Here is a 7653-nt window from a genome sequence, read left to right as displayed (position 1 = left end):
CGTGAGCAGTTCAAAGCCCGCTTTTGCTCAATTTTGCCTTTAAGATGCGCTAAAGGTTCAAAGTGAATTTCACTTATCATTGAGCTAAAAGGCCTCTTCGGTGCCACTCTTCAACCGAAGACCGAGCATGGCCTGAGACAAATATCGTCAGGTTATCGAGCAAAGCTGGCCCAGTCGACAAGACCTTGATTACCACGACTGCCTAAAACTCAAACTGCGTGCCTAAAGCTCTTTTAGGTTTTTATGTATAAAATATACATAAATACACACACAAAGGAAGATAAGCTTCTTCCAACCTAAAACAGCACTTAGGCACCAGCTAGTTCTACTTTGCTTTAGCGTTGAAACAACAGAGGCTCCACGACTAGCGTGGCCACGTTAGGCAAGCGTTTAGACTGCCTGCCTAGACGCCTCTAGCGCGCAACTAGCTCCTCTCCAGCCATCACCGTTTTGCCATAAAAGCGCTTTCAGCGCTATAAAATACATAGCAAAGCGCTCCCTAGCGTGCACCTCCCCGCAAGTACGCAAAATCAGCAAGCCACTCCCCGAGCCTAACTTTAAGGCCACAAACCACCTGGAAAAACGTTCAACGCGGAACATATATCAACGAGAAATCCCAAAACAAGGTGGATTGGGATTGGATCGGGATCGGTTGGTGGGTCGGCGGAGGGAGAGGAAGGGGACGTGGACGACGCACGCGGGTCCGGCGGCGGCTGACTCGGGGCCGGCCGGTTGGCGGCGCGTCGGTGGTGAAGGTAGAAGGAAGGGAGAGAAAGAGAGAGGGAGAGAGGAGAGCCCAACACTCCTCTGGGCTCTGACGGCGGTGGAAGCCTGGGAGGGAGCCACAGCGGGGCACGAGGCCGATCGTAGGGGCGGCTGGCGGCGGCAGCGGACGCGGCGGCGTCGGCGAGGTCGGCGGACGCCGTCGGGTCCGGCTCGGACCGGCTCGGTCCAACGGCGTCGGTGGTCGCGCGGCGGCGGCGGACCTTTGAGAGGGCGGCGGCAGGTGCCTCGGGGCCGTTTTGTAATTAAATTACACACAAAAACATCTTCAACTGAGAGTTTAGCTACACTACAAAAATCTCAGTCCTTACAAAAGCAGAATTCCTATTTTTTTGGGGGGTTTAAGTGCACTAGCTATTGCTGAATGCTACTGCTACTGCTGGTTGCAGCAGCTGTTTCTATTGTTATTGTTGCTGCTGAAAACTGTTGCTGTTGCCAGCTGCTATTTAGTGCAGGGACTATTTTGTAAACTATAGGGACTGTTTTGTGAAAACTGCAAATTTCAGCTTGTGGAGGGGTTAGTTGCACTTGTTTTGATCTTATCTGTAGCTGAGCTACTTTCCCCAGCTGCTGTGAATAGGGAATCAACTCCCCTTCTCTTCTTATTTCGTTTCTTTCTCTCTCTCTCTACAACCTAGGTAGTGGATGAGAGAAAGGTTAGTGGAGTGCAGATTTTTGGTAAGTTGAGCTGAAAAAAAGGGTTAAAAAGCTGAGAGAAGAGGCTTGTGAGCAGGGATTCAGCTGGGGAGAAGGAAATTGAGGTAAGAATTAGTATATTTCTTACTTAGTGTGATGCTAGTTGCTTTATAAGAGGTTAAACTAGGGTGATCTTAACTTCTAAGGCTTGTAGAGGCTTAAAGAAACTTGCTAGCAGCCTATATGCATATATTAATGGATTGTTAGGATGTAATCTGAGATAAAATGATTTTCCCTGCTGTATAAAGGTGTTAAATAAGAGGTTTCTAACTGATTACTACTTATATTAGTATATAGGGACCTTGAGACTATGCTGAAAACTGCATATATATATGCTGAAAACTGCATGAATACATGTATATATAGAGGTGTATGTGCATATATAGTTCATCTATATAAACCTATTAATCTCCGTATTATCTAGCCACGTGTCATGTTAATCTTAGTTTTAGACTTAATGAGTGGGACCCAGTTGTCAGTATTCTCTTCCTCATTTTATTCTTGCACTGATTTTTTATTTTATAACTGAACCAACTCGCTTCTCTCTTGGGATTTTTTTGTTGTCGCCCCTTTGATCCGGTTGTTTTTCCCACCACTTCGATCCCATCTCCTGGCCGCTTCGATCCTGCCTCCCCTACCGCTTCGATCCCATCTCCCCGTCGTTTCGATCCCGTCTCCCCGTCGCTTCGATGCCATCTATTGCCTTCTCAGTTAGTTCCTACTTCCCGACCCTTTTTTTTTCCTGCTTCCTCACCTTTTTTTTCCTCTCTTCCCTGGCAGCAGCCTCCTTCTTCGCTTTTTGGGATTGTGCGGCAATGAAGCTGGTTCCCCTTCCAATTAATGCGTCCGCACAACCCTCACTGCCTCTATGGTTGCCGCACCTCGGTTGCCTGTCAAATTTGGGTAATAGATTTTTCTCTCAAACTCATCAAATTGAAATCAAAATGGGATCCCTTAATGGTTTGATAATGTTTATATGATCTTAATTTATTTGCCATTTTTATGCAGTGGTTAAATATATTTTCAATCTGATGTTAAAATTCTTTGGCAGTCTGATCATCTCCAAGATCATATCATTGGCTTTTACTTGCATACCAGTGCGATACTATATCTGTGCGTAAGCACCTCTAAAACCCAAGTTACACTAACCAAATTTTTTATATTCATCAAAATTGCAGTTTCAGAAATACCTTGGAAGAGAGAGTTATCTCCTCTTCCAAGATATATATCTGAATTTTAAAATCTAAATTTCAAGATAAAATTTAGATTTTAACGTATACGAAAATTTGATAACTCCCTCTTCCAAGGTGTATATCTAAATTTAAAATCTAAAATTTAAGGTAATATCCAAATTTCAAAATTCTAAAATTTAAGATAATATCTAAATTTCAAAAATATAAGAAATAATATTAGACCAACCACATTACAACAGATATTACAAGACAAATAAGCATTATCGCATGACATATCGATACATATCTATATAACACTAGAATAAATAAATCTCCAAAAAAAAAATCCTGAAAATCATTTTGGAAAAGAGATAGATGAAAAAATACGAGAAGAAGAATTAAACAAAACGTAAAAGAGAATGGAACGAAAGAACAAAGAAACAATCACCGAAAGGAAGACAATAGCACAAAATACGAGCAGCTCAATATACGCTTAAAAACTAATATTGAAAGACACTAAAAATTATAGCATCAGTTATATGAGAATATGAATATAAAAAAATATAAACGAGCCGAGCTTCAAAAGAGACAGACGCACATAAATATTAACGAGAATCAGAGAAGAGCTCAGAAAACCATAAAAAACGAGACCCGCTTGCAAATATCTCCAACATCTCGACCGATGCAAATAGTATTTATTAATTTGTATAGAACATTACTATTAATTTGATTACAGAAAATATGTCTACATAGTTTCAAGAGTAACAAAATAATATACCAAAATATAGTCCATTATAATATGAAAAAACTAATTTATGAAGTATGAAATAACTATATCTTTTCAACCTCACCCCTGTCTTATTTCCTTGCCGCCCTTCAATCTCCATATCTAATTCATTTTTCATTTATGCCGTCCAAAACAAATAATTATTCAGATAAATAATTGATTAACTATCCATCATATATTAAAATTAAAGATTTTATATGAAATAATTAATTTTTACTTTAGAAAATATTCTGTATACTTTTCTCAAGTATACTAATTCAATAGCAAAGGTAAGGCAACCGGCAGGTATATGCTCGTTACTGGTAATCTAGCACGGCTTCCGCATTGGCCACCTTAGGGTGAGAGAGCAGAAACAGAGACAAGAAATAACAACATACTTGCAAAAATTTAAGCATCTATAAAAAAAGAAAGAAACTTTAAAAATGTACTAAGTTAGATGAAAATATTCGCATTCCTTCTATTTGTCCTATTAACGTTTGTTAGTCTATAGGCCAACAACATTAGGCCCAAGGTTAACTTAAATCAAGTTATTCACGGTCAGCTATACCTATACATAATATACTTATACCTTTATCTATTTGCTTAAATATACTATATATAATATACTAGATATATAATACTATATATATATAAATATATATATACTATTAATATTCTATATATATATAATGTGGAACTACTATGCCTATTCGAAAATATAAAGATTTGTATTTTTCGAATTTTGACGCTTTGAATTCAAGATTGTATGGTTGGAATGATTGCGACCCCCTAGGATTAACTAATACCTAGAATTAAGTGCGTTCTTACAAGGTAATAATAGTATTAATCCCAAAAAATAAGAAATGAATTAAGGACAGTGATCTAAAGAATCAAAAATCGAATAAACCGCAGATTCTCTATACTTTCGATAGGCATAGTAACCACTCACTCATACTATATATATATAGGGTATATATATACTACCTATATCTATATATATATATATATATATCTATATATATATATATATATATATATATATATATACTCGAGCTTTTCAAGCCTAATTCGAACGAGCTGAGTAATACTCAAGCTCGGCTTGAAATGAATTTCGAGCTTTTTTTTTTGTTCAAGCTTGGCTCATTTAATTTCGAGTCGAGCTCGAGCGAGCCAAATATCGAGTCGAACGCGAGTCGAACACGAGCCGGCTCGCTCATTTGCCAGCCCTATTTCCAAGATTTGTTCCGTATCACGGATTCTATGAGCTCTCATAGTATGCATTTGATGGATACTATAGAGCAGCTTTATTACCTTCTAATTAAGAAATCTAAAAATGTTTTATTTATGCACAATTATTTTACTTTGTAGATTTTAAATGTAATGAATTTTCCAGGTAAGCCATGCAAAAATTATTCTATAATTTGACCCTAAAAAGGATGGAACTGCAAACAAGCATGCAATCCACAACCTATCACTCGCCATGGCGCAAGGAGAATGCATAGGCCTAAGCCCAAATGGTTCTGAGAAAACCACATTTATTAAAATAATGTGTGTATTTCCTATACTATATTTTCGACATATATTAGGTTCTTTGTCGAGATTGTTATCTAAAACTGAGATGTGTATGTTAGGTCACCGGTCTCCTTTATTCGACATTTGGAACCATCTTCATTGGCAATAAGGATATTATCTCAAGTAGGGATAACATTTGCTCCAAGGTTGGTGTTTGGCCTAACAAAATATTTGTTCCTCATTTATTAAGTATTTTAAATGCATTATCTCAAGCAGAAAAAAGAAAACTGAACAAAAATTATACAACACGAAAATGTGTAAGTTATAAACACATCTATTATTAATTTTGACAAAGTTTGATCTGGGATAATATAATAGAAAAAGAAAACCTCAAAGGCATCACACTACAGCAATAAGCTAAAAGTTCACAAAATAATTCACATGCAAATTTAAGACTGGAACTGTAGGAAGGAAATAGTTGATAATTAGCTTGACTATAGCAGAGGTATGAAAAATATTTTAACACACCGGTATCATCATATTTCTTTAGTTCTTGAAAATATAACTGCATGACTATATTTTATTATAAGTTTTCCTTATCACAAATATTTGGCACTCAAAGGTTTAACATCAGAAAATGGATAGTGTGAATGTTTGATTTTATGTGTCATATTATTATTTTTTTCTTTTTTTCTTTCTCTGCTTGATGTGTTAGTGAGATGTACAAACTGATGCTCCAATCTGACATATGTTGCCAGTCAAATTGATGATTTATTCAGCTGGAAGGTATATATATTATGGTATTTGATTAGTTTTTAATAATAAAAATTATTATTACGGCTGCCTAGTTTTTTAATTTCATACTCTCATTTACATTAAAGAAATCAGCCTTCTGAGTTATTATGGGCCCTATTCAAGCTTTATTTTTTAGATGAAACTACTAGAGTAGATTTTCATTATTCATCCCTGCACAGAATTTATATAAACTTTGATAATGAGTTTCTCCATCAATGACAGAACTTAAATCAAGCACTCTTCAATTATAAATATAGCGCATATATTACAATACATAGTAATAACTTCTCAAGGCAGATATGGGGCAATTTTGTTGAGTTCATGTAAGTTCCATATCAATAATCAAATGTCAAGGCAGATAGCATGAAACTACTGTTCTTATTTAAGCTAGATTGGATGTAATCGCTACGGACGTTCATGCTTGAATGTAACTTACTTGAGCACAAGGCTGATAAGTTAAAGGTTATAATACTCAAAGATGAATCTAAATCTTCATCTTTTTTTCTTTTTTTAAATAATCTTAAATGTGTTATGTTCTTTTATATTTTTTCCATGAAGTTCATCAACTTTCTTTTGGGTTTCTTTGGTATTGATGGTTCATTGCTTTTCAATACAACCATTGCTCGATTTTTTCTAGCTATAAGAAAGAACCCTGTATTTTTATGTTTAGGGATTGATAGTGTCTATGTAAAATGGTTTTATCAAATTAGCAATTTCAGCACTCCTAGGTTTGAATTTTTGTAAAGTGGAATGAATTTATATAGATAAATTGATCTTATTCTTTTAAAGGAGTTGATGACTAATTGTTTATCAAGTGTTCTTGATTTTTTTCTCAAATATTTATATCGATCTCTAATTTTTAAAGCCTCTTCAATCTTATCTATTTATCTACCTTGAAGAGGCAATGATAGATATGATCGCTCTTGGTGTAAAGGACACTAATGATTATTTTTTTTTTTTTTTTTTGAGCTAACCTAAATTTAAGCCTTTATATTTTTTCAGTTTAATTGTATTTTACTGGAAGTCAAGTAAAAAAGGCAACTTAGATGCCTTAAAGAAGCTACTGTAGCCATTGGCTCTTAAGAGAATTCCAATAGCAGAAGACATGAGAGAGGAGAGGTAAAGTACCTTTTGTAATTTGTTAAAAGATGAAAGCTCTTAGCCTCTTCAAATTTTTATTTTATCTTTCCATTTTATATTTTAAACTTTTCTTAAATTTTTCACATAAGTCCCAATATTCACATACCCGAGTTCTTTTAATGAAGATTTTTTTTTTAAGTTTAGAAACTTGCTGCAGTTTGTGAGGTTTGTGTAAAATCTATAATACTATAATTTTTCAACGACTTTTATCACGTGTTGCCACCTCTTTCCTAACCCTCGGCCCCCAACTCCCCTGGAACCGTTATGGTGCTATGGTTTTGAGTTGACTAGAGCTGATTATATATAACTCTGTAGCACTTTTATTTAAATCATTGTATTACAGTAGGCCAACTTAGCAATGTATCAAACTCACCTTTTTCTTAGTGTTTACATTTTACTATACGTGTTTGTTTTATTTAGGTTATGATGATCTTACCACTTATACAAGATTTTTTTTCTCCGATTGGGAAGAAACAATTGATTGATTTGTTGAGAGTTATATTGTCACGCCCCGAGACCGGCACCAATTTGGCCCGACCCGAGCACGTCAAACAGACGCCGAACGGACAGAGTTTCCCCTATCCGCCCAAGGCTCATCACATGTACATTTTCATCAATAGAGAAAAGCACTAGCGGAAACATACACAAACGGCTTACACGAGGGTAAGCAATAGCCATTAGTGAAAGAAAAAGGAAACTAAACATTCACAAGTAATATGATTCATTTTAGATCATATACATTGCATCTATCTCTTAAATTTAGGATTCTTTGCATTTCATTACATAATT

At 35.7% G+C, this 7653-nt stretch overlaps 1 long non-coding RNA gene across 5 annotated transcripts; it reads left to right on the top strand.

Moving 5' to 3' along the window:
* Positions 1378–7436, top strand: LOC109721164. Of its 5 annotated transcripts, none has more exons than XR_002219156.1 (5): positions 1378–1544; positions 2191–2382; positions 4811–5135; positions 6727–6843; positions 7285–7436. It is a non-coding gene; the product is annotated as an uncharacterized LOC109721164 (long non-coding RNA). The 5 variants fall into 5 exon arrangements; XR_002219157.1 differs by lacking the exon at positions 1378–1544 and adding an exon at positions 2035–2189 and having other exon boundaries at positions 2263–2382; XR_002219158.1 differs by lacking the exon at positions 1378–1544 and having other exon boundaries at positions 2035–2382; positions 4811–4965; positions 5049–5135.

This window comes from Ananas comosus, linkage group 15, assembly GCF_001540865.1.
Source record: "Ananas comosus cultivar F153 linkage group 15, ASM154086v1, whole genome shotgun sequence".
NCBI classification, from domain to species: domain Eukaryota; kingdom Viridiplantae; phylum Streptophyta; class Magnoliopsida; order Poales; family Bromeliaceae; genus Ananas; species Ananas comosus.
The sequence above is the reverse complement of the archived record's forward strand: the minus strand, read 5'-3'. Positions and strand labels throughout refer to the sequence as shown.